The sequence below is a fragment of the Grammomys surdaster genome, unplaced genomic scaffold (assembly GCF_004785775.1).
Source record: "Grammomys surdaster isolate TR1022 unplaced genomic scaffold, NIH_TR_1.0 166, whole genome shotgun sequence".
Classification (NCBI taxonomy): Eukaryota; Metazoa; Chordata; class Mammalia; order Rodentia; family Muridae; genus Grammomys; species Grammomys surdaster.
Window position 1 is genome coordinate 2827929 of NW_021604614.1, and position 26375 is coordinate 2854303.

The window sequence follows — 26375 nt, forward strand, 5'->3', positions numbered from 1 at the left end:
GCTAGGGATGGGCTGTGTAATATGAAGATGTAGCCGGCAGAGGCTGAGGAGGTGTGGCTTAGCTGGCAGGGCGCTAGCTTAGCCTGCATAAAGCCCTGGTTATCTCTGGTGGTCCGCGCCTATAAATCTGGTACTTAGAATTGGAGGCAGGAGGAACAGAAGATCGAAGTTAAAAAAGCAAAATAGATCTTCAGCTACAGGGTGAATTGATGAAGGTCATCATGGGCTACATGAGATGTGTTTCAAAAAACGAAGAGAAAGCAGGACTGGTGGCTCCCAGAACAGCTCCCTGGTACAGGCGCGCTAACTGTCAGGCTAACATCTTGAGTTCGATCCCTAGGCTCCCAAAAGTTCTCCTGCGGCTCTGACACCCGTGCTATGGCGCATATATGCCCACAGACCGACATGTACATAAACTAATAAATGTAATTTGGGGCTGGAGAGATGGCTCAGCGGTTAAGAGCTCTGGCTGCCCTTCCAGAGGACTTGGTTCAGTTCTCAGCACCCACGTCGCAGCTTACAACTGTCTGCAACTCCAGTTCCAGGGGCTCTGACATCTCATACTGGCGTACATGCAAATGGAACGCCAACGCACGTTAAAGCAACAACAACAGCAGCAAACTCACAAACAACAACAACCACAAAAATAAGGGCTGGTGAGATCGCTTAGCTCAGCGCTTCTCAACCTTCCGATTCCTGGGACCCTTTAATACAACTCCTCATGCTGGGCAGTGGTGGCGCACGCCTTTAATCCCAGCACTTGGGAGGCAGAGGCAGGCAGATTTCTGAGTTCGAGGCCAGCCTGGTCTACAGAGTGAGTTCCAGGACAGCCAGGGCTACACAGAGAAACTCTGTCTCGAAAAACCAAAGAAAAAGAAAAACCATCCCCCCCCCCCCCCCGCCCCCCCCACCCAGCTAGCACCCGGCACCAGCTAGCCTATAACTGTAGTTTTGATATCTGTGATCCACAGACTGGCCTTACTTGGTAAACGTGCTTGTCACACAACCTCCTGTGAATTTAACCCCTCAAATCTATGGGGGAAATGACATATATGATGAGAGTTGTCTGTAATCCCAGCACTTCTAAGGCAGAGACGGAAGACCCAGCTAGAAGCTCTCAGCATCTAGCCTAGAGTAGGAAGCTCTGCAAAACCAAGAGAGACCATACCTCAACAAGGCGAAGGGAGAGGACTCCAGAAAGCTGACCTCTGACCTCCACACAATGTACCATGGCATGCCAGCACACACACACAGACACACACACACACACACACACACACCAGTAATGAGAAGAAGTAAAACCAATGAAGGCTCTCAGCAGTGGCTCACCAGGTAAAGGTGCTTGCTGCCAAGACTGACAAGAGGAAAAAAACCAATGCCTCCACATTCAGGCTGTGACACACACACACACACACACACACACACTACACTCATACACACACGCTCACACATGTACACACCACATACACATACATTCTCTCACACATAACACACAGATACATACAATACACTCTCACACACACACATATACACACACCACATACACACACACCACATACACATATATACTTTCTCCCTCACACACATATACACACACACTATGTGCACACACACACACACACACACACAGCACACAGACTAAATAAATGTAAAAGAATTTGCTCTAAGATATGGGGCTGGAATGATGGCTCAGTGATTAAAAGTACATACTGGTCTTCTGTTTGTTAGCTTTTTTCCAGACGGTGTTTCTCTGTGCACTCCTGCCTATCCTAGAACTCACTCTGTAGACCAGGCTGGCCTCGACCTCAGAGATCTGCCTGCCTCTGGATTAAAGGCATGCACCACCTCTGCCTGATGGTTTTTGTTGTTTTGTTTTTTGTTGTTGTTGCTGTTTTGTTTTTGTTTTTAGTTTAGTTTTGTTTTTTGTTTTGGTTTTTTTTTTTTTTTTTTTTTTTTTTTGCTGTTGTTGTTTTGGTCTTGTTTGTTTTAAGATAGCATATCTCCTTGTTCCCAGACATCCATCTACTGGGGTCAGATTACAAGCATGTATTACCAAGCTAGGCTAAAAGTCATAAACTGGTGCATTTACCAAACACAGATCATAATAGCTTCAGGTATCAGGGCTTCAGCGAGCAGGAAGTCTCTGTTAGACTTGATGCTAATCTTCTAGTGTTTTTAGCCTTAGGGTTGTCAAAGTTTAAAAGTATGTTAAACTTGGAGCTACAACCTGATCTTTATCTGCTAGACTTTAGGTCATATAGGAAAGTTCAGGTAACTGGCCCAAGATAAAGGGACTAGATATAGTCCAAGATCATTCTGGCTGCAGACCTACAACATTCCGTCTCTACCACACTGTATGACAGTCTGTGGCATATCTAGACGGCTGCAAGTCCCTAAGAGATTCAGTTCATGTGGCCCAGGCTGATTGCTCTTGTTAACAAAGTAGAGAGTGTCCCTGCTCGCCGTGAGGGAGATAGATCTCTTCTTCTCCAATGGGGAGGCAAGTCATCCCTCAGGACCAGCAAGATGGCTCAGTGGGTTAAAGGTGCTGCCAAGTCTGAAGACCTGAGTTTTACTTCCCAGGAAGAACACGATGGAAGAAGAGAACTGACTTTCAACCACAAGTATGTACACAATAAATAAATGCAATTTCAAAACAGAAAAAAAAAACGGAAAAAGAAAAAGTCAAGAATATGTAGGTACACACCTGTAAACAGGTGAGACCTGAAGTCGAGAGGATCAGGAGTTCAAGGGCAGTCACAGCTTCGTTGTGAGTTTCAGGACAACCTGGACTTCAGGAGATGGGCAGCCTGGGTTACATGAGACAGCTGCCTTTTCCTATTTTGTTTGAGAAAAGGTCTCACTATGTGTAGCTCTGGCTAGCCTGGCACTTGCTAGATAGACAAGGTTGGCCTTGAATTCACAGAGATAAGCGATCTACCTGCTTCTGTTTCCTTCGTGTTGGACAAAAGACATTTGCTGCTGTCTGGTTGGTGATGGCACAGACTTTAATTCCAGCACTTGGGAGGCAGAGGTAGGAAGATCTTTGTGAGTTCCAAGCCAGCCTGGTCTCTAGAGTGAGTTCCAGGGCATAGAGAAACCTGCATAGAGAAACCTGTCTTGAAACAGCAAACCAAACAAATAAACAAAAACCAACCCCCTCCCCAAAACCGAATGTGTCAGGTATCCCTTATTAATAATAAAGAGTGATGTAGCCATGATCTAAACTGAACTTCTGCCCTTGGATGTGTCTCTGTGTGAGTGGTTGTATTAAGCTAATTGCAAAGTCCTTCCTTAGTCTCTGAAGAGATTGGTAAGGTACTTGCTCTCCAAGTATGAAGACCTCAGTTGTTTTCCCCCAGAACCTACATAAAAACAAAACAAAACAATAACAACAAAAACCCAACCAATCAAGACAAACTAAAACTGTCTTTAATAAGATTTCCTTGTAATTTCAGTGTGAGGGAGTCAGAGACAGACAGATCCCTGGGGCTCAATGGTCAGCCAGCCAAGCCAGGCTAATGAGACATCCTGTCTCAAAAAAAGCAAGATTAGCCAGGCATGGTGGACATGTCTTGTTTGTTTGTTTGTTTCTCTGTGTAGCCCTTGACCACTGTCCGGGAATTCCATGTGTAGACAAGGTTGGCCTGGAACTCAGGAGATACCTGATTGTATCTCCCTAGTGCAGGGATTATAGGCATGTGACACCAGTATGTCTTTTATCCCAGCACTTGGAAGGCTGAGGTGGATAGATCTCTGTGAGTTCAAGGCCAGGCTAAACTTAGTGAGTTCCAGGACAGACAGAACTACATAGTGAGACTCTGTCTCAAAAAAATCAAGCCAAGACAAACCAAACAAAATCAAGGTGGGTAGCATCTGAGGAACAATTCTAGAGGTTGACCGTTGCCAGGGATTCTGAAGCCTTCTTTTGATCTCCAAGGGTACCAAAGCACACATGTGATACACATGCATACATGTAAGCAAAATATTTGTATACATAAAAGAAAGAAATCTAAAATTCTTTTTTTTAAAAAGATTTATTTCTTATTTATTTGAGTACACTGCAGCTGTCTTCAGACACACTAGAAGAGGGCATGGGGCCCATTACAGATGGTTGTGAGCCACCATGTGGTTGCTGGGAATTGAACTCAGGACCTCTAGAAGAGCAGTCAATGCTCTTACCGCTAAGCCATCTCTCCAGCACCGAAATCTAAAATTCTTAAAGACTTATTTCCACTTATGTATGTATGTATGTATGTATGTATGTATGTATGTATGTATGTATTTTTATGAGTATGGAGTAGCTTTCTTCAGACAGACCAGAAGAAGGCATCAGATGTCATTACAGATGGTTGTGAGCCACCATGTGGTTGCTGGGAATTGAACTCTGGACCTCTGGAAAAACAATCAGTGAGTGTTCTTAACTGCTAAGCCATTTCTCTAGCCCCCCCCCCCTATTTCCTTTCTAATTATACATATGTATATATGGTTTTTGTGTGTGTCTGCCTCTGGGTATGTGCACATGTAAGTGCAGTTGCCCAAGAAGACCAGAGGAGGGCATCAGAGACCCTGTAGCTGGAGCTGTAGACCATGGAAGCAGCCTGGTGAGGGTGCTGGGAATTAGACTCAGATCTTTGGGAAGGACTGGATTTGATCTTAATTGCTGAGCGAGGTTTTGAGCCCTCTTGTTTTTTTTTTTTTTTTCTTTATTTATAAAAAGGGTTTTGTTCTTTACCCTTAAGTCATCTTGCAGGCCCCTTATTTTTACATGTTATTTGTATGTGTGTGTGTGTGTGTGTGTGTATGTGTGTGTGTGTATGTGTGTTTGAGAGGGGGGAGGAAATTGGTTGATTGTATGGTATAAATCAGAGGACAACCTTTAGGAGTTGGAGTTGGCTCCCTCCTTCCATGGGGGTTACATGGTTCGAAGCCATGTCGTCAGGCTTGACTCTAAGTGGCTTTACCCACAGGGCCATCTTGCCAGCTTTTTCCATGTTTTTAAATCTTGCTTATAAAACAGGTGTGTTGATGCTCTCTTGTAATCCTAGGAGGCAAAGGATCAGCAGTTCAAGATCATCCTTGGTTAGGTAGGGAGCTGAAGGCTAGCCTGGGCTACATGGACCCGTATCTGTAACTGGACTTTTACTACTTTGTGGGTTCTTTTTTTCTTCCCCCCTTCTCCACCTCTTTTTTCTTCCCTTTCAGCCCCCTTAACACTAGATATCAGAGAAAAAAAGGATAGAGGGGAAAAGAAAGAGATCTCTGAATAAAGTCAGAAAGGGGGTGACATATTGTTAGACTACTTCTTGCTAGTCAGGGACATTGAGTTCCTTGGGGCAAGTTTGATCTGGATATCTAATTTCTTATGATATCTTCTTTGTGCATGGCTACTTAACAAACTGTGACCAACAACAACCAACACCACCAACACCACCCTCTTGGGACTCTAGCATTTATATACCCTCTGAAACGTTCCCAGAATTCCAAATGTTACACAGTCACAGAAGCTGTCTGCCACTGGCAAAATCATACCCCATCCCCAGCCCCAGCAGGACACAAATCACAGTCAGCTGCTGAGATGCAGTCCCATATTCCTACAACCTGGGATTAAAATGAAAACATACTCATAATATTCTGTATTTGTAAGGAAACTAAAATTCAAAAATTCTCACTCTACCTATCCTAACCCTTAAAAGTTCTGCTTGGTTCAGAGTAGCTTGAGGACATTTCCAGGGCTTGTCATGGCCCTGGATATGACTCATTTCCTTGTCCAGAGCATCCAGCCTGGGAGTGACATCTGCCCTCTGGTCATACAGCAATTGTCTCCCTTATCAGATCTAGCCTGGAAGTCTTGCATTTTTTAGTGGTTACCTTCAAGGAATGTTTCTTTTCCTAGAAAATGGCTTTGAGGTCAAACGTGCAGATGTGGGATCCTCTGGCCAAGGTGACATGTAGTAAGAACTCTGGTTCTGGCTTTTATTATTTTGCGTATGTATGTGGTAGGCATGTGTGTGTGTGCACATGCGTGTGTGTGTTCACTTATGGATACGCATGCATGTGCACATGGAGGCCAGAGGTTACACCAAGAGTTTTTGATTGCTTACCACCTTATTTATTGATACAGGCTCTACCAATTGATTCCAGGGTTTGCCAAATCAGCATGCTTGCTCAGGGAATTCTGTTATAGAGATGCACCTGTCTCTCTCTGCCCCCTGAGTCCTAGGATTAAGGATATGCACTGTCAACACCACATCTGACTTGAATCTTATTTATTTATTTACTTTTTATTTATTTATTTTTCAGACAGAGTTTCTCTGTATAGCCTTGTGTAGTTCTGGAACTTGCTGTGTAAACCAGGCTAGCCTCGAACTCAAGAGATTTGCTTGCCTCTGCCTCCCATGCACTGCAATTAAAGGTGCATGCCACTACTGTCTGGCTGCAAGCTTTTTCTTTTTTCCTTTTTCTCTTTTTTTCTTGTTTTTGGTTTTTCGAGACAGGGTTTCTCTGTGTAGCCCTGGCTGTCCTGGAACTCACTCTGTAGACCAGGCTAGCCTCGAACTCTCGAACTCAGAAATCCACCTGCCTCTGCTTCCCAAGTGCTGGGATGAAAGGCGTGCGCCACCACTGCCCGGCAAGCTTTTTCTTTAAGTGAAACATTCTCAAGTTAATTGGAAAGCCAAACAGGATGGGTAAACACCTGCAATCCTAAACATTAAGGAGGTTGAGGCAGGAGGAACGAATGTTTAAAACTTTCCTGGGCCACAAAGTTGAATTTGAGACCAGCCTGGGGGAATTTAGTGAGACCCTGTCTCAAAAAGTACGTGCAAATGATGGATTGAGATAGCTCAGCAGTGGACTGATTAATTGCTTTGCCTAACATGCTGGAGGCCCTGGGTTCAATCTTTAAAGCTAACTCCCCCCCTCCTTTTTTTTCTAAGATCCACAATAAGGAGTCTTCTCTCAATGAAACTGCAAAGGACAATGATATCTATACTTTCTTTCAGTAAGCAAAGATTACAGTTATGATGTTTGCATAATGAAGATGGAAAGAGTTTGCACTTTGAGGGCTGAAGACGTGAATAGAAAACTGGTTTGGATTGTAGGCAGTTTCGACTTGTCAGGAAGCAGTGGGCATCTGTGGAGACTTCAGACCTGGCACTGGGGTGCACACTACTTATCCCAGAACTCAAGAGTCTGGTGAAGTTTGAGGCTAGCTCGGGCTACAAGAATGAGACCCATTTCAAAGCCAAAAACAGAACAATGACTTCTATCTAACAAGTCCTCTCCTGAGAGGATTAAGAACATCTAAGAGACGAAAACCATTTAATACAGTAAGAGATGGTTATATAGAAACGAGTCTGGACTGGAAAATATAAAAGTTAATGCGCAGGCACTGTCTGCCCAGAAAGAAGCTTGAGTACGGTTCTAGCAGTGGAAAAAGTCTGGCCGGAGATCAAGGTTGCCATCCGAAGTCAGTCTTTCCCTGTCCTGAAAGTAGGCAGGAGGGTGTGGGCAACTGAGTACTTCATTTTGAGTGGTATTTATACAGATGTTATGATATTATATTGTTATGAATGGTCTATCAATATTATTGTCACTGTTATTGAATACAAGGTCTCATGTATCCCTGCTTGACTTCAGGCTCTCTGTATAGCAGGGGACAATGTGGAACTTGTCTTCCTGCCTCTATGTCCCATGGGCTGAGATTAGATTTGTGGTACCCTTTATGTTTTATGTAGTACATAAACCATGTATGTATGTATGTGTGTATGTGTGTATGTATGTATGTATGTGTGTATGTATGTGTGTACGTATGTATGTGTGTGTGTATGTATGTACGTATGTATGTGTGTATGTATGTGGTGTTGAAGGCAGGGGTCTGTGCATGTTGGCAAGCATACAACCAACTAAGCTACGTCCTGCCCTGAATATTCAGTGTCACTGTAGTACTTATTTTTAATCTTTTGTATCTAATTAAAACAAAAACCTTTGTAATGTTTTATTTGTTTTGAGACACACTGTCTTATCACCTAGCCCTGGCTGAAATGAATTCCCTACTTGGACAGTCTGTTCTCCAGCTTGTATCCATCCTCCTGCCTCTACCTCCTAAGTGTTGGAATATCAGGTGTGCATCCCGAGACCCTGCAGAACTTTCGTCCTAAGCATATATAGGGGAAAAAACCCATAGAATGGACTGATTTAAGGTTGGACTGATTTAATTTCAGGCATGCATCTTAGAACATAGTCCCTGCTGCAAAGGAGCGGGACTCCTGTTTTGGGAATTTGGTTAAATATTCCAAAGATCAGTGAAATCCGAGTGCAAAGAGAAAGTTGTTCTTTTGACAACTTAATGAATAGCTCTGGACAGAGTCGACAAAGTTGAGTCACAATCGGATTAGGCAAGGAAACGAAGGGTGTAAATATTGTTAGGGGAAAATCGTAATAAAAACAAAAAGACGTAGGCGGCTTCTGTAATCAGATTGCTTCCCAGGGATCCTTTAAGGACTCCATGGAGTGCAAAGAAATCCAACATGGAGATTCTAGATGAGGCTTTGTGGGTGCGGTTTCATACAAGAAAGTCGACTAGGGAACGCCAATCCTTGAACCCGAATTCAAAGGCAGGGTTTTGGAACTACATCAAAAGAGTGGCTTGCACGGAAAGTTTTCCAGCAAGCGACAAAGAGGCTGGGAGGCTGGAAAAAGCCTTGTGGCCGCCACCTACCGAGAAGCAACGGGTGGGGGAGGGCGCCCGAATATTCGGCCGGCAGAGGCGGTGGGCAGAAAAAAAGAAAAAGGAAAAAAACAAACGAACGAACGAACACCACAAACTCACCCAATTTAGTTCTTTGCATTAACATCTCAGTTCTTCAGACACGGGCTTTTTTAACTTTTGCATTTAACTTAGATGAACAGTTAGTTGATACTCTCGAAAGTCATTGATCTTATTAAATAGTTGAGAAAAGTAAATACAATGGACGGAGGCGGGGCTTTAAGTTAACTTTCTTTGTAGTTGTGGGGAAGATCAAGATTTCTTCAATTTTCCTTCTAAATGTGGAGGTGTGTAAAGACTCGAGAGAGAAGAAATGGAAATCACGAGTTCCCCACCCCCTCCCATCCGTTGCCTGTCCCAAGTTTGGGCAAGTCCACTCTGGTTACTTCTAAAGCCAGCTTTGAAAACATTGAGTTCTTTGTGTCCCGGAGCTGGGGGACTTCCCCCTGCAAAACAGGCGACAGGCCAGCCCCGGGGCTCCCCTGGCCTTTGCAATGCCCCTAACTTTGCAATCTGCAAGAGGCTGTTGGTAGCAAAGAGTTATTTAAGTGGAAGTTGTAGCTTGCTGGAGAAGGAAGGGGGGTGGGCACTAAGTTCTAGGTCTCGCCCCACTCCCCTCCCCCATCCGGACAGCCGGCAGGCCCCAGGTGCAGCCATGTTCTCGCTCCCACCACCCGCGCGCCTCCATTGACAGTCCAAGCCGGAGAGGGCCGGGCGCCGCGGCGCTTCGCTTCGGCCTAGAGGGGGGCGGTGGGGAGAGAATCTGGGTTCATCCCGCAAGGCAGTCTGGGAGTTATAGTTCGGGGTACCCACTCGTTGCGTAGGTGAGCGCGGGTTAAGAACTACAACTCCCGGTGGGCGGTGCTGCTTGTGCGCACGCGCAGCGGCACCTTCGAGGAACAAAAAAAAAAAAAACAAAAAAAAAAAAAAAAGGGGGGGAAAAAAGGAGGGGGGGGGGGAGGGGGAGAGAGAAGCTGGGAGAGCAGAGAAAAGGGGGCACCGGCGCCCCCCCTTCCCTGCACGCGCTCGCTGCCCGCCTGCCGCGGTTACCCCTGGGCTTCGTCCCTCTGTTTCCCCCCGCGTGTGGCGACCCAGCGAGGAGCGAGGCCCCGCCGGGGGCGGCCATGCGGCGGTGACAGGAGCGCGGCCGAGACGCACGGGCCCCCCTCGCCCTCTCACCTCCACCCCGTTCGCCAGCTCGCCGAGGCCCCTCCGGCCTACACCCGCTTGCTGTCCGCACCCCCTCCCTCCCCGACCCTCCCCGGCTGCACTTCGGGTGAGTCCCCGTCGCCTTAGACCGTCCCCTTCCCCCGAGTGTCCCCTCCGTCGTCCCCCTCAGCCTCGGGGTGCCATGGCGAACAGAGGCGTCTTTATTCGACACTCTGCCCCCGTCGGGACCGTGTGCACAGACTCGGGTGTGAGAGTTGGGGTCGCTTGGCGCGCTGCGAGTGGCAAGGGGACAACTTCGGGGTGAGGAAGCGGGACGCGCTGTGACCCCCAAAGTCCACTCCACTTGGGGGCCTTGGCAGCGGACGCGACGCGGCTTTGGGGGGGATGGGGCGGCTGGTGGTGGGGGGAGACGACAGTTGCACGCGCACACCCGTGGTGCGTGGGGGAGGGCTCGCGGCGTGTCGCGCGTGCGTACATTGTATACAGGAGCGTGTACGGTGGTCCGGGGACCGGGTGGGGGGGTGTTCGAGAGGGATGGTCTCGCGCGAGCAGTCCCCGCGCGTGAACGAGCGGACGAGTGAGCGTACCCCGGCGGCGCCGCGCAGCCCTTCGCCCTGGCTCCTGATTGGTTGAGCGGGCTTGCCGGGGACGCGCGCGCTCGCGGGGCCACGGCCCCTCCTGAGCCCCGTGGGGTCGCGCTCGGGTTCGCTGTGTGTGCGTTTGTGTGTATGTGTGCGTCTGGGGCTTGCGGAGCTTAGGGCAGCAGGCTGCACGCGATTGGCCGGCGGGCACAATGGGGGCGGGGCATCGGTGCCTGGTAACTGCGGCGGGGGCCCTGGCAGGGGGGCGGGAGCTACCGGGCTCCGGAGCCAGTGCCCGCCCTGGCCGTCCGGCGCTCCGCCCTGCTCCCAGGTGGAGCCCAGCCGTGGGCTTTGTCCGGAGCTGTTGCCGTGCAGGTCCCGCGGGGCCAGGACTTTTCCTCTGGGGGGGGGCCGAGGGAGGAGGAGGAGATGGAAATAAACACAATGACCGGAAGGAAGACTTTAGCCTTGAGGCTATGAAAATAATCAGTCTGGCTTGGGCAAGCACCCAGACGTCGGGGTTAAGAGAAGGAATGGGAAAAGAAAAAAGTTTACTCTTGCACATCCATTATTTCCCCCCAAGTTTTGCCTTTTCTGGGTTTGGGGAATCTCAGTATGTCTCTCTGGCTGCTCTGGAACTCCTTAGGTAGAGCAGGCTGATCTGGAATGCACAGAGATCCGCCTGCTTCTGCCTCGAAGGTGCTGGGATTTAAAAGACCAGTGCAACAAAGTCTCCCCCAATTTTTGCTTAATTAAAAAAAATAAAAAAATGAAGTAGGGTATTTTCTATCTCAGGCTGGCATGGAACTCGGTTTGTAGTCGAGGCTTGCCTTGAGCTTCTGATCCTCCTGTCTTCATCTGCTAAGTGCTAAGTCGGATCACAGGTCTGGCTCCCAAAATTTGCCTCTAAGTACATTCCCTCCCTACCCCCGTCACAGCTCTCCTTTTTAGTACACCCCCCTCCCTGCCTTATGGCTTTGTGCTCCTTGGCTGCTGAGAGTGCAGATCTGAGATGGTGCCGATTGGGGGAACAGGAGATGAGGTGCAAGGCTAGGTGTCTTTCTGGCTGCTGTGCTGGATGGCTGGCCCAGCCTGCCTGGTTTCCGGAGCAAAGCTAGTTTGTAAATAAGGGGGTGCAGTGTAAATAAGGTGCAGGTACACCACCCATGAGTATTTGGTTTGGGATGTGGGATGGTTGGTATTTCCTATAGCAGGCTTTCTTCTTTTTTTTCTTTTTTTGAGTCTGTTGCCTCTGGCTCCTTTGTTGCCTGCATCCTGGGAATCTTGCCTCGCACCCTGGAGGCACAGAAAACTTTCTGTCCACAGCGGTTTGTGTAAGGCCTTTCTTTTATGTTACGAGGTCACCAGTTGTTTCTGTTTTTACCCTGATAAAATCTGGAAACCCCCATCCCCTTCTGAATTGCTTGTTAGCCTTGGCTAGTCCTTAGGCAGGGGGATGCTAAAATCTGTATCTACCATTTTTGAGGGTATCCCAGGGTCGAGTGCGTGTTAGGTAAGCAATGTCCTACTGAGCAAAGCTCCCAGATCCCTGAGGAGTCTAGGCAGGCACTCCACCCTTCACCTCCCCACCCTGTTTACTTTTTGAAATAGTTTCACTAAGTTGTGCAGGTTGGCATTGAACCCCTTCTGTAGCCCAGGTCCTCTTTGAATTTCGTAATTCCCCTGTCTCAACTGCTTGAACCACTGGGATGATGAACCTCTGGGGAGGGAGTTAGGTTCTGCCTTTGTTTCTTTCTGTTTAGCTGGTAAACTCTGGTTAGGTCCTGCTCCGGTCTCCAGTCCCTCTTCCAGGTGTCATCAGAATAGTACCATGGCAGCTGTGTTTGGATATGTTCTCAGTGGCGGTGTGCTCCTTAAACACATCCTGAGACTCTCCGTTTGTGGATGAGACCAACTCTAGAGAAGTCAGGTGTGCACTCTTTGTGGCAGGGGCCATGAGGCCTCGAGACTTCATCTGGGAGCCACTGGTTCCCCAACCTACCTCTGCTTCTGTAGCAGGTTGATGATATCATTCCAGACCCCGTGGTTCTGCAGGTCTGGATTGGGACCTTGACTGTGCCTCTCTAATTGTGTGTAGCCCAGGCAAGCCTGTAAGTTACAGTCCTCCTGCCTCAGTGTTCTGAGTGCTTAGTTGATATGTTACTATGACTTGTTTAAAAACAGGACCCAACCCTAAAGACATGAGAGTGCTTATTCTAACTGTTTGGGAACTTTTAAAAAGAGTAAATCATAATTAACGAAACTCAACTCCAGTTTGAAACATGGTTGTGGGTTCAAGTGCCGAATTAATTTTGAAATATAAGTGACACTGACAGTTTTTCCACTTAAATGCGTTATTTCAGTCAGGGCACAGTTTCCCCCTCTTCATTCCTTTCTCCTCCCTCCCTTTGGTTCACAGTGCTGGGGCACGTACCCCACTCAGGCAGTGCTCATAAGACATTTATTACGGCGTGGCTTCTCCCAGGTGTGAACTCCTTATGGAGCCTGGGGATGGGGTTACAGACCAGAGCCTGGCACTTGCCCTGCTGTGACAGGCAGAGGCTGTCCTGATGGCTTCTTGCTTCCCAGATTGCTTCCCTGCCCTTCAAGGTTTTCCTCACGTCCGTGGAAATCCACCAGTGCAGCCCTGCGGACGTTGGCTTTGTTCCTGCAGCCCTTGCCTGTGCCTGCGCCGCTCATCTGCCCATCACCACTTGGGCCACTGAGAAAGCAAGTGAATTTGACACAGGTTGTTGGACGGCATGGAGGGCTTTCTTGGTCGTGACCTGACTGAAAAAAAAAACAAAACAAAAAAAACCCGATATAGGCTGGGTGTGGCAGCTCACCCCTTCAATCCCAGCATGTAGATCAGGAGGCCAGCCTGGTCTACAGAACAAGTTTCAGGAAAGCCAAAGCCGCATAGTGAGACCCTGTTGCAAAACCAAGCCAGAATGGGATGGCTGGTTCTGGAGCACTTGGCCGAGGGCCCACGTACATACAGAAATATATAGAAGTGCTAGAGCGGTTAACCCAGGGCCAGTGCTTGATCACAAAGCTGCATCCCATTATTTAGGCCTTTTAAAGCATTGGTTTCCTCAAACTTTGCCAAAACATCTTCATGTTTTTTGGTACTGGGGATTGAATTCGTACCTCAGCTCATTCCAAGGACTCTCCTGCGAGCCTCGCCCCAGCCCCTAAGCGGTGGGTGTAGTAAGCTTCTGGAGCTCTCACGCGCAGACAGCATCTTACTGTGTAGCCTTGGCTGTCCTGGACTCACTATAGAACAGGCTGGCCTTGAACTTGTTAGAGATCCAGTAAAATAGGCTGGAGTGAATACGGGCTCTCAGGATTAAGACTTTGTTTTTGCATTGCCTAGGATCTGGACATGCTCAGTGAGGACTCATTGCGCTGAGCTCCATAGGTTACTTTTTAACACTTAAAATGACATTGTTTCACTTAAAGTTTTTGACTAAGGAGGATGGCCATGGAAGGAAAAGGGCACCAAGCTTAACTTCACACTTCCCCCTCCCCCCCCACTCTCTCCAGTCCCCGCTCCCCAGAGTTTCTCTGTAGCCCTGGTTGCCCTGGCCTCCAATCTGTGTAGACCTTGAACTCAGAGATCTACCTGCCTGTGTCTCCTGAATCCTGGGATTAAAGGCATGATGCCCTTTAGGTACCCTGATATTTAAATGGGTTTTTTTGTTTTTTGGGGGGTGGAGGAGAACTTACGTGGATCTGGGCAAATCTCTTCCTAGCGTAGAAGTGCCATATAAGAAGTTTTTGCTCCCTTGCAAATAAGCCCTGTTTTCTGAAGCGTTGATTTGGGTCCTCACACATGCTGAGCTCACTGAGTGTCAACACTAACTCCTAGCCCCGGCGTCTACCCGTGCAGCCTTTTGTTGTTACTTTCCTTCCTTGAACACTTATTGTTGACGGTTCATACAGACATAGAAAATGAGGTTAGATTCAGCCATACACTTACAGATTCACCAAGAGCGGGGTTGGCTCTGTTGTTAAGGTGCTTGCCAGGCATGAAGACTGGGGCTTGCTCTTCAGCGCTCACATAGAGAAGTCAGCAGCGCCAGCCAGTCTGAGATCCAAGTGCTAGGAGATCGGTCGGGAAAGCAGCATCCCCGAGGCTGGCTGCATACCCACTCCGGCTGAGTCCATGAGTTCCCGGTTCAGTGAGAGACTGTCTCAGGAACAGGAGGAGCTATAGCGGAAGAGCTCTGGCCTCCACACAGTGACACATGCACCACATATTCCTAAGGGATCGGCCCTGGCTTTAGCCTCCATATTGACTGAATATATGCATTTAGCAGAGAATGTTCACAGCAGAGACATTGGTGGCTGAGTATACAGCTAAACTTTGAAAGCCAGAGTAGGACCAAAGAGATGGCTCAGCAGTTGAGAGTGCTTGCTGTGTGTGCAGAGGATCCACTTCTCTTCCCAGCACCCACGTTGGGCCCACAGCCTGTAACTCTAACTCTGAGGTGTCTGACACCCGCTTCTGGCCTCTTCAGGTTCTGAGTCTCATGCATACACACATAGACACATTTACTCATAAATAAAAATGTTAAAAAAGGAGAAACTCAACTATGTCCCTAAGAAGCTATGTAAGAACTGGGTGATGGGAGGAAGAGGCAGGCAGATCTCGAAAGTTCAAGGCCAGCCTGGTTTGCAGAATGCGTTCCAGGACAGACAGGGCTACACAGACAAACCCTCTTTCCAAAAACCAAAACAAAAAAGAAACCATGTAAGGTACATGTAAGGTAGCATAAAAACTAAAACATATTTAAAAAGCAAAAGAAATGGAAAGAAATATACCACCATGCACAGTAGTCACAGAAAAGCTGACACGACTATTACCTTACAAAGTAAGCCTTTGGAAAAAGCTGTGTTGTTTAGAAATACGAAGAGGCATGTTGTGATCAAAGTTCAGAAGGAAGCTCACAACACTTTAAAATACATACATGATGACAGAGCTCCACAGTACACAGGCGCTGGGACCCAAACTCTGGTCCTCTGGAAGAGCAGCAAGTGCACTTAACTGCCGAGCCCTCTCCAGCCCCTGCAGTTTATTTTTTGCAGTGCCTAGGGCTGTGTGCTAGGCAGGGGCTCTACCAGTGAGCCGCATCTCTAGATCTTGGGCAGAGCAAGTCCCTGGTATATAATTCTTTAGAAACGAGGCATTTGGAATGCAGCGAGCCAGTCCTTGTGCACATCCTTGTGGTGTTGGCCTGATGCTGGCCTAGTTTGTTTTTCTGCTTCATCAGAAATTAGGTTATTTTATTTAGTGCAGGGGTAATGGAAGCAGCTGGCTGGGGGCTGAGCTACTTTTAATTTATTAGGTTTATGTTTGGAGTTTGTTTATAGGTATGTAAATAAGCAGACTCATAATGTATTTTAAGAATCCTTTGTTTCCTTTAGACATGTTTAATTTAGTGGATGTTTTATGTAAAGCACTTATTTAAGTACAAAGTACTTAGCTACATTCCCCTAACAGCCTTGTGGGTAAGGGTCTGTACATAGGCTATTGCTATTCACTAGGCTACAGAAAGATCACCCGGATGGGGTTCTTCAAACGTAGATGACGTTAGTATTTGGAGTAAGGTCAAGGGACACAGTCTTGGTGTGTTGGTGGAGCAGGCTCCTGTTCTGGACTGGAACTGGGGGCTGGGGAGCTGAAGCGCTTGTTAAAGCAAGCATGAGGGCCCGGGGTAGATCATGGAGCACGTATTTAAAAGATTGTAGGTGGGTGTGCTTATAACCCCATTGGCTGGGAAGTGGGCACAGGTGGATTCCCAAGGCTCCTGACCTGCCATCCTAACCGTAAGCTCCAGGCCAAGGAGACTAAGCCTCACACAACAAAGTGGACACTTTTGGAGCATCATGGAAGATCAGTTACTGGCTTCGTGGGCATGTGTCATGTATGTGCGTGGACACAGTGGAAGACATTGAATCGATCACTGGCTTTGTGGGCATGTATCATGTATGTGCGCGGACACAGTGGAAGACATTGAGTTTCTTTCCTTTTTCTTTTTTCTTTTTATTGTTTCTTGAGACAAGCTCTTGTGTGTGTGTGTGTGTGTGTGTGTGTGTGTGTGTGTAGCCCAGGCTCCAGTCTACCTTGCTATACCTGAGGATGACCTTGAACCCCTCTTGCCTCACCTCCCAAGTGCTGGGATTACTGATGTGTGCTACCACAGCAGGCAGTGGGCATCTTCTTGAGTGTTTCCATGATCTAGACAGACAGGGTCTCCTGTTTGAGTCCTTCGAGCCTCATGGATGGGCTTCTGCCTCACAGCTCTCAGCTTACCCTGGCCTTGAAGCAGAGCTGTGGCTTCAGTGCTCTGCTTGCCGCCCCCGCTTGCCTGATTATTTTTATGTCACCATGTGTAGATTTAAATAGGTTTACAAACAACTGACAGCAAATCATGAATATATTTTAAACAATTTTGGGTGTTTATATAATTTTACCTTTTATTAAAGATGGGACCTGCCAGGTGTAGTGGTGCATACTTATAATCCCATCCTAGCACCTCTGAAACCGAGGCAAGCCACATAGATCTGAGTTCGAGGTCCATTTAGTCTACATAGTGATTTCCAGGCCAGTCCTGGCTGTCTAGTGAGACTTCTGTCTGCATTCCCCTGCCATACTCACTCCCATTTAAAAAGGGGTCTGTGTTTAAGCAGCCCATCCCAGGGCTGCTTGTGTCTTCAGGGCTGGGGTGGGGTGGGCACATGGGCACCTTGATTTCCGAGCAGTTCTTGAGCATTTTATTTTTAAGACAGGATCTCACTGTCATCTGGACTGAAGTCACGTTGTAGCAGCTCTCAGACTCACTGCCACCTCCTGTCCTAGCACCCACAAATTCCACGCTGCCTTCCGCATTCTGGCTTCTGAGTTCTGTACTCTTTGGCTGGAACTTCCTACATAGTTGATGAATTTCGGGTCCTCTGCCTCCACCTCCCAAGAGCTGGTATTACAGGCATGTACACTCAGTTTATAAGGCTTGTGGGATCAAACCACTGAGCCACACTAGATGCCTTCTGCTGTTCTTAGGTTTGCAAGGCAAAATGTGTTTACTAGTTGTATCAGGTAAATGTCAGAACTTTATAATAAATGTCAAGATTCCAAAATAAACCAACAGCATCAATAAACTACTTTAAACACACCTAAAAATATAAATTTAAAACCACATTTTTAATAATTACTAAGTGGACATGGATCAAATGGAAATATTTCTCTAAACTGTTCGTTAAGTGTTTATTGGTGTTTGGGATTGTGGCGAGCATGTGCCTTTGGGTCAGTGCTGGTAACTGTAGGCAGAACCCTGGGTATCTACCACACACCCTTCAAGTTACAGGAGGAAGGCTTGGCAGCCCGAGGCTGTGCTGGGGTCTAGCATTTCACAGCGGAGAGCCAAGCTCACTGCAGCGTGGCTGAACTTTCTAGGATATCATTGGACTTGACTGTTAAATCTTTGTATTGCAGGCATCTTTTTAGAACAAAGGGACTGTCGTCACTTTAGAAGACAGAGGATTTTAACCTTGAATACTAACCATTTTGAAATGTCTTTTATAAATATTAAAAGTCTCTTGAAGTTAAAGATCCAATTTCAGTTTTTCCTTAGAATTAAGTGGTAGTTGAAGTTACGCAAGATTTTTTTTTTTGTTTCTTTTATGCTTTTAATTTTGTTGTGAGTTTTAGTGACCTAGCCCTGGTCTGTCCTGGAACTCACTCTGTAGACCAGGCTGGCCTCCAACTCAGAGATCTGCCTGCCTCTGCCTCCCGAGTGCTGGGATTAAAGGCGTGCACCACCGCCATGGGTCTGAGTGCTTTGAGTGTTAACCCTTGAGCCGACACAGCGTGGAGACTCTGTGTCTGTTAGGGCGATGCCAGTGTGTGGAAGCCTTTAGCAGCTCTCTCCCTTTGGCTCACTAAAAACATTCTCTTTTCCTTCTCGGTGTCATCACTTCAACACCAAGGATCAATAAATTGCAGCAAAACTATGGTCAGAAAAAATGACGTGGGACTGAGCACTGGCCTGTTTGAGGTGCAGCAGAGCTCAGCTCTGAGGACATGGAGGAACCCGAGCCCTGCTGCTGATCTCCAACAGACACAGAAGCAGCTTTGAGAGAATGCCTGGTGTCTGGTTTCCAAGAGAGGAGGTACCTAATCTATTAGGCAGTAGCCATCTGGGGCTGAGAGACAGCAACAGCACACGGCGACTCCTAACGCAGAGTTAGCAGTCATAGCAGGAAGTGAAGGTGATGAGGTAATGGAGAAGAGGAGGTAGGAGAAGAAGTGGGAAGGAGGATGCTGCCGGCCAGGCAGGACACTGCAGCAGGGGTCCCTCCTCACTCCTGCCCTAGCCCCGTGTAAGTTGACTTTGCTGCACTCGGTAGTTTCCAGGATGCTTGGCCTGGAGTAGCAGGCTCCAGTAGGCTGGGCAGGGGCCCTCTCTGTATCCAGTGCTTGCTTAGCTACCCTGGCCTCCACCCTGGTCCCCCACTTGAGTTCATATAACTTCTGTGTGCCTTCATAATTGCCACGAAGCTCTAGAGTACCGCCCCAGATGTGCCAGGGACGCCTCACGGCCTCTGTGAAAAGGTGAAAGTTTCTAATTGCAGTAAGAGCAGATCTCTCATCTGGCAATTGAATTGGCAAAGGCCAAGGCGGAAATCCACAGCGTGTTTGTGGCTCTAAAGAACGCCAGTGTCCTGTCACAGTGCAGGACAGGTGCCTGGTGCAGAAGGCTCTGAGCTGTGGGTGGAGGACATGCCCTGGGGCATGGCTGTGCTTGCCAGGCCAGGTGTCTGTCACCCCAGTAAGGGCTGGCTTCACAGGTTCTGCTGCAAGCTAGGCCCACAGAACCTGAAAGCTGCTGTAGGGGTGGCAGACAGTGGTGACATTTTGTGCACGGTGGTGGAAGTTTGTCAGAGCAGGCATGCCACCCACCCAAGGCCAGTCTTCATTTCCATGACAATGAGTGAATGTCCTAAGGGTGAGTACATGGAGAGCATCCCGCTTGGCTGTCCTCACAGACTTACAGAGCCGTGTGATAATTGCTGTCTGTCTCACTGAGCCTAGATTACAATGAAACTTTGTCCTAGGTGTGTGTGAACAGGAACAAACCAGGATCTGCAGGGTTTGGCCCCAGTGAGGAGGAGGAAGAAGAGGAAGAGGGGGAGGAGGAGGAGGTGGAAGAGGAAGAGTTCTCTTGAGCCTGGCCTGCTTTTCCATCCCTTTGTCATGAGAACACTGCTGGCTTTGCCTTGTGGAGAACTGTCCTGCTTCCAGTGGGCTGATGCTGATGACAGCTTGTCCTGGGTGACCCTCTTGTGGCTAGCCACTGAAATTGGCCCAGGCTAGGCTCCTGAGTAATATGTTGTCTTTGCCTTAGGATCACAGCGGACGCATTGACAAGCTTGACGCCTAAGGCTGTTGGATGTGCTTTGGGTGGGAATGGGGAATACAGTGTGTGTGTGTGTGTGTGTGTGTGTGTGTGTGTGTGTGTGTGTGTGTATGCGTGCGTGCGTGCATGTGCGTGTGCATGTGTGTGGGTTTTTGTTTTGTTTTGTTTTTGTTTTTCGAGACAGGGTTTCTCTGTGTAGCCCTGGCTGTCCTGGAACTCACTCTGTAGACCAGGCTGGCCTCAAACTCAGAAATCCTCCTGCCTCTACCTCCCAAGTGCTGGGATTAAAGGCGTGCGCCACCACTGCCCAGCTATGTGTGTGTGTTTTTAATAGTTTTTCAAGATATGGTTTCTCTGTGTAACCCTGGAACTCACTGTTCCAAAGTTATATCCAAGACCAAGCTGGCCTCGAACTCAAAGAGCTCCACCTGCCTCTGCCTCCTGAGCGCTGAAGTCAAAGGTGTACGTGTTTTGTGTTCTTGAACCTAGCTGTACATGGAATCCATGCAACCTTGAGATATTAAGTAATAAAGCTGCTTATATACTTGAGTTGGGAATTTGTAACCGTACAATCTAAGGTCTCATAATTCATACTGTTATCTAGAATATAAATATAAATACACACACGTACATATATGTGTATGTGTGTGTGTATATATCTCAGGACTGGAGAGTTGGCTCAGTGGTTAAGAGTACTTATTCTTCCAGAAGACCCACATTTCAATGAACAAAATGTCCATGACTCCAGTTCCAGGGGATCTGATGCCCTTTCTGTGGGCACATAATACACAGACATACAAGCAGGCAAAACATTCATGTAAAATAATAAATCTAGCCGGCTGTGGTGGCACACGCCTTCTATCCCAGCACTTGGGAGGCAGAGGCAGGTGGATTTCTGAGTTCAAGGCCAGCCTGGTTTACAGAGCGAGTTCCAGGACAGCCAGGGCTACACAGAGAAACCCTGTCTTAAAAAAACAACAACAACAACAAAACAGAGAGAAGGTGAGGTACATACAGCAAAAAGGAATAATGCAACTAGACACTTACTGAAGACAACTGAGAATGCTCTGAAATTATAAAGTCTTTTTTTTTTTTAAAAAGAAGGCTTGAGTGCTGGCTCAGTGATTAAGAGCACTGCGTGCTCTTGGAGAGAACCCAGGTTAAATTCCTATTACCCACATGGTGGCTCACAGTCATCTGAACTCTGGTTCTACAGGGTCTGATGTCCTCTTCTGACCTCCGTAGGCACCAGGCGTGCATGTGGTGTACACACTTATAAAGTAAATCTAAAAAAACCAAAAAAAAAAACCCCAAGCAACCCCCCCCCCAACCAAAAATTAAGTTGTTACCATAGAGTGGCGTCTAGAGCCACTCGGAAGCCAGGAAGCTGGGTGAGTGCACTTGCAGTACCATTCCCCAGCACGAAACAAACACCAAAGGGAAATTAGAGCTCTGGTATTAGGTGCGGGAATTGCCTACCGTGCTCTTGTTTTGAAAGTGCTTTGGGGTAAGAGGTTCAGAATATACCACATTCATTCCTGTCTTAGTTTGGGTTTTAAATTGCTCTGAAGAGGCACCATGACCAAAGCAACCCTTATAAAAGAAAACATTTCACTGCGGCTGGCTTACAGTTCAGAGATTCAGTCTTCTTGTGGCAGGAAGCATGGCAGCACATAGGCAGACATGGTGCTGGAGGAAGAGCTGAGGGGTCTACATCTTGATCCATAGACAGCCAAGAGGAGACTATTCCACACTAGGGGGAAGTTGAGCCGTAGGTGACCTCAAAGCCCTCCAACACAGTGATGCTCTTCTTCTGACAAGGCCACACCTCCTAATAGTGCCACTGCCCATGAGCCAAGCATTCAAACACATGACTCTGTGGGGGCCATACCTATGCAAACCACCACAACTGCTCAGGGAGGAGAGCTCTTCAGGTGAGAATAAGCGGGTCAGGGTGATGGAGGAGCCTTGATCTGGGTCACACAAGGACGGCGGACGGCTGCGGTGATCCAGGAGGAAGCTGCTTCATTCATGCTTCAAATTATAAACAACTTTAAGAAGTTGAAGGTGATCGGCACATAAAGATAAAAGTCAGATAAACAGATGCAGAAACAGAGGAAATACGCGCAAGGGCCGCCTGCTGAGACCGGAGGCCTTTAACTACCAGAGGCCAGCAAGTATTAGTTCAGATTTGAACAAATAACATTTTTAGGGGTAAGAGACCATAAATGTGACAAAGAAGAGATCAGTGGATGGAGGGTAAGTTAGAAGAGCTGTCGTTCAGCACAGAGGGAAAAATGACAAGTGACAAGACGGCAGGTGACTCCAGGGGATAAAGTAATGTCTACTATATAGTGAACCTGAACCTGACAGGGTCTCACTATGTAGCCCGGGCTGGGCTCAGCCTCAGAGATCTACCTGCCTCTGCCTCCCACATGTGCGGTTAAAGGCATGCGCTGTGCCGACTGGCTGAAGCTGCTGAGTCTGAAGATGGAGGGGCAGAGTCTGTAGAGCCTACAGCCGAGTTTCCCTCGGGCAGACACACTCACCTATAGCTGAGAAGCCCTGTGAGAAGCAAGCACTGAGGGAAAGGAACTAGACACACAGTGAAGCTGTAGAAAGCAAAGACAAAGCACCTTAGAAGTAAGCAGAGGCTGGCATGGGCCACTTCAGAGGGCACTGCTGGTGACTTTTCAGTGGAAAGTGACATCTGATGACTCCAGAAGAAATGAAACGGCTTCAGTGTGCAGAACGGAAGTAGCCATTAGATTGGATCTCCATTTCGGCAAAATCCTCCACAAAAAGAATTTTTAGCAAACAAAACCAGAGTTTGTCACTGTAAGGAAATTCTGAAGGATTAATGGCAGGCAGAGGGAATGTCTGAAATGCAAGGTAATCAAAGAGGGGCTGGAGAGGTGGCTCAGCATTTACGAGCACTGACTGCTCATGCAGAGGATCTGGGTTCAATTTCCGGCATCCACATGACAGCTCACAACTGTCTATAACTATAGTTCCAGGGGCTCTCACGCTGTCTTCTGGCTACTACAGGCACCAGGCACACACATGGTGAGCATTCATGGTTACATGCAGGTAAAACACCCAGCAAGATGGTTCAGCAGGTAAAGGCCCTTAACCACCAAGCCTGATGACTTAAATTAGATCTCTGGGATCCACACGGTGGAAGGAGAAAACCTTTCTGCAAATTGTTCTCGGACTTCCATATACCCCTCCACTAAATACACAAATAGTAGAACAAAATGTAAAGACAGAAACCAGAACTAAATAACAAAGGTGGAAACATTACCATAACAATTACCAGAAGTAAAGGGAAGAACAAGGGTTGGGAAAGATTGACAGCTTATACCAATAGCATAGCCACCAGCAGATGCTGGACATCATTGATGTTTATGATGGGGGCAGGATCTAAAGTAAAGATGCTTCAGAAAGAGAGCAGCTTAGCAAGTCTGATGGAGTTAGTGCATCTAGACAGTTCTGGTGGTACAAGCATCATCAGCTGTGAAGATGTCCGTACTGTTTCAGTTCTGAGAACTGTAAAAATGTTGAAGTAGGGGCTGGTGGTTAAGAGGGCTAACTGCAGGGCTGGAGAGATGGCTCAGAGGTTAAGAGCACTGACTGCTCTTCCAGAGGTCCTGAGTTCAATTCCCAGCAACCACATGGTGGCTCACAACCATCTGTAATGAGATCTGGTGCCCTCTTCAAACTGGCAGGGATACATGCAGACAGAATACTATATACATAATAAATACGTTTTTAAAAAAACTTTTTTTTTTAAAAAGAGGGCTAACTGCTCTTGCAGATAACCTTACTGGGTGGCTCACACCTGCCAATAACTCTGTCTTTAGGGGTTCTGATGACCTAAACTCTTCAGGTACCCTTACAACAGGTGCAGATATACAGAAACAGAACACACACAGGAAATAAAATCTGTTGAAGGCACTTGTACTGGATGTTAAGAACTTTGTGACATTGTCTGTCAGACTGTAGGAAAGTAGGCAGGTACATACTTACCATTCTTTGAGAATGTGAGAATGACGATCCACCTAATCCCAGAGACAAGGTTACCACCCTGTGGTACCTCTGAGCTCCATCCCTGGCCCGTTGGGCTCTTGGCATTTTGTCACTGTCTACTGACACAGGACTTGATGCTGAATCTGTGGTCTCTTTTTATGTAACCTGTGGAGATGGACACTTGTTTACTGGCTGAGTGTCCTCGCTGCCTGTCTTGTCTGACTGGTTACCGGGCTGTCCCAATACTCTCTGTAGACCAGGCTGGCCTCAAACTCAAATCCACCTGCCTCTGCCTCCCAAGTACTGGGAGTAAAGGCAGGCACAGTTGCCACCCTGTGGAAGAGCTGAACATGTGTTCATCTTAGCTTAAATCTAATTTAACGCTTGTGGCTTCTGGCTCCCATACTGGAGGACACCTCCCTTTGGATTGTTTGTCTACTGCAGACTCTTTGCAGTGGATGGTGGTTGTCTCCCTTTTTCCCACAGCCACCTCCTCAGATGCATGCACCCTGGGGGACCAGACCCCTAGGTGAGCCCCCTGCCCCCAGGAATTGGAGTTCTGATGTGCTTGCTGTTCTTGTGATGCCGTACTTGTGAGTTCTCAGTGCAGGTGGTAGGTGAGAGAGACCTGGGGGCTGTTGTGGAGGTGTTATTTGTCTCCCATTAGACAAAAAAGAAATACATTCTTTGAGAATTTCATACTTGCCTGTCCTTCTATATAGTGCATTTTGATTATGTCTCTCTACTTTTTTCTTTCCTTTTCTTTTTTGAGACAGAGTTGAACCATGTAGCCCTGGCTGGCCTGGAACTTGCTCACAGGGATCTGCCTGCCTTTGCCTCCTGGAGTTCTGGGATTAAAGGCTTTCCTTTAATCCCACATCAAGGTGACTTTAGGACAGGTTTGTGACAAGTGAGTCTTGAAGCCAGCAATAGATTAAAAAAAATTAATCCTAGTTTTTTGTTCTGATTCCAGTTGGGGCCACATGGCTTTGACAGAGCCCTGCATGTGTAAAACGAGAACGTCACTTTTATATTTATTTATCCCCCTTGCTGGGAAGTTTAAAAAAAATAATGAGCTTTCAGAAATACTGATGAGATATTGTAGGTGAATGTCTGTGATTATGGAAAAATTATTATTATTAGGTCATCTTACCTCTTTCTGTATCCCACATGTACACAGGTTTATCCAAGAGAAAAGGAGACAGCACCGGCTTTCCTGTGTGCTATCAGTTTGCTGTTGTGACTTCATCTCCTTCTCGGGCTCCAGTCATGAGGGAGGCCTTGTATTACAGACAGTTCCTGTTTGTTTGTAAATGTGGTGGTGGTGGGTACTGTGAGTGCCCTGGTTTTCAGTACAAAGCCTTCCTCCTTAGTGGGTATAATAAGCCGGTACCTGGTGGTACCTGAACTGGGTTCCTGAGGTCGAGGTAGGAGGGGTCGGTCGGATACCAGCCATTAGTAGCAGGAGCCAGTCTTCCTCCCAGAGTGAGGGAAGGACTTTCCTATGTTCTGCGAAGCAGCGTGTGAGCTTACAGCTCAGCAACTGCTCCTCTGGAGTACTGGGTCACACACATAGGGAGATTTTTAGAACAACAGTATTTCAGTCATCCTTCCTTAAGTTCATGCTATGAGAAACAGTGTTTAAAATAGAATCTATTTAAGTTGAGAGGAATAATGTTAACAGGCATATCATTTGCATACTTTTTATAGAAAAGCAATTTTATAGCATATTTGGTTTAGGTTTTACCTCAAACTGTCTCCTTGTGTCTCCCTGTAGCATGCCAGTGGAGTGTCTGTGTGATGTCTTTTTGTTTTTGCTTCTAAATTAACTTTGGCAAAATAGTATCATAAAAATTTTAGCTTGGTTTGTTCTCCAAGAGTTACATTCTCTGACATTTCTATACACACTGTGTGCCACCTGAGGGTGTTTTGTTTCAGAGTTTGTTTGTTTATTTGTTTGAGATAGAGTTTCTCTGTGTAGCCCTAGCTGTCCTGGAACTCACTCTGTAGACCAGGCTGGCCTCAAACACAGAGATCTGATCTGCCTCTGCCTGCTGATGGTGTTAAAAGATACCTGAGTTTTACTCCTTTCTGTCGTTTGTCTCTGGATTTGAGTCCTCTAGGCCCCTGTGGTTCTAGAGTCACGTAGTGTTTGCCCTTTCACGTTGGTTATTTCATTTGCAACAATCCCAAGTATTACAGCATGAATAATGTCTAAGTTACCGCTCTACGGCTGTGAAAAGCACCAAGGCAGCTTATAAAGGGAAGCATTTAATTTGGTCTCACGGTTCCAGAGGTTTAGAGTTCGTGACCATCATGGCAGGGAGCGTGCCGGCAGGCAGGCAGGCAGGCAGGCAGGCAGGCAGGCAGGCAGGCAGGTAGGCAGGTAGGCAGGTAGGCAGG

The 26375-nt window shown here is 47.4% G+C and overlaps 1 protein-coding gene across 15 annotated transcripts in view; it reads left to right on the forward strand.

Moving 5' to 3' along the window:
* The first annotated feature begins 9733 nt into the window (after positions 1-9733).
* The window catches only part of Gtf2i (general transcription factor IIi), a 76766-nt gene continuing 60124 nt past the window's right edge, over positions 9734-26375 (forward strand). For 14 of the 15 annotated variants that reach the window (XM_028766197.1, XM_028766199.1, XM_028766201.1 and 11 more), the window contains exon 1: positions 9734-10046. The gene's annotated coding sequence lies outside the window, so the exon portion shown is untranslated. Of the gene's footprint in view, positions 10047-18676; positions 18697-26375 lie in introns of those variants that run through there. The other variant, XM_028766198.1, reaches the window with a different exon arrangement.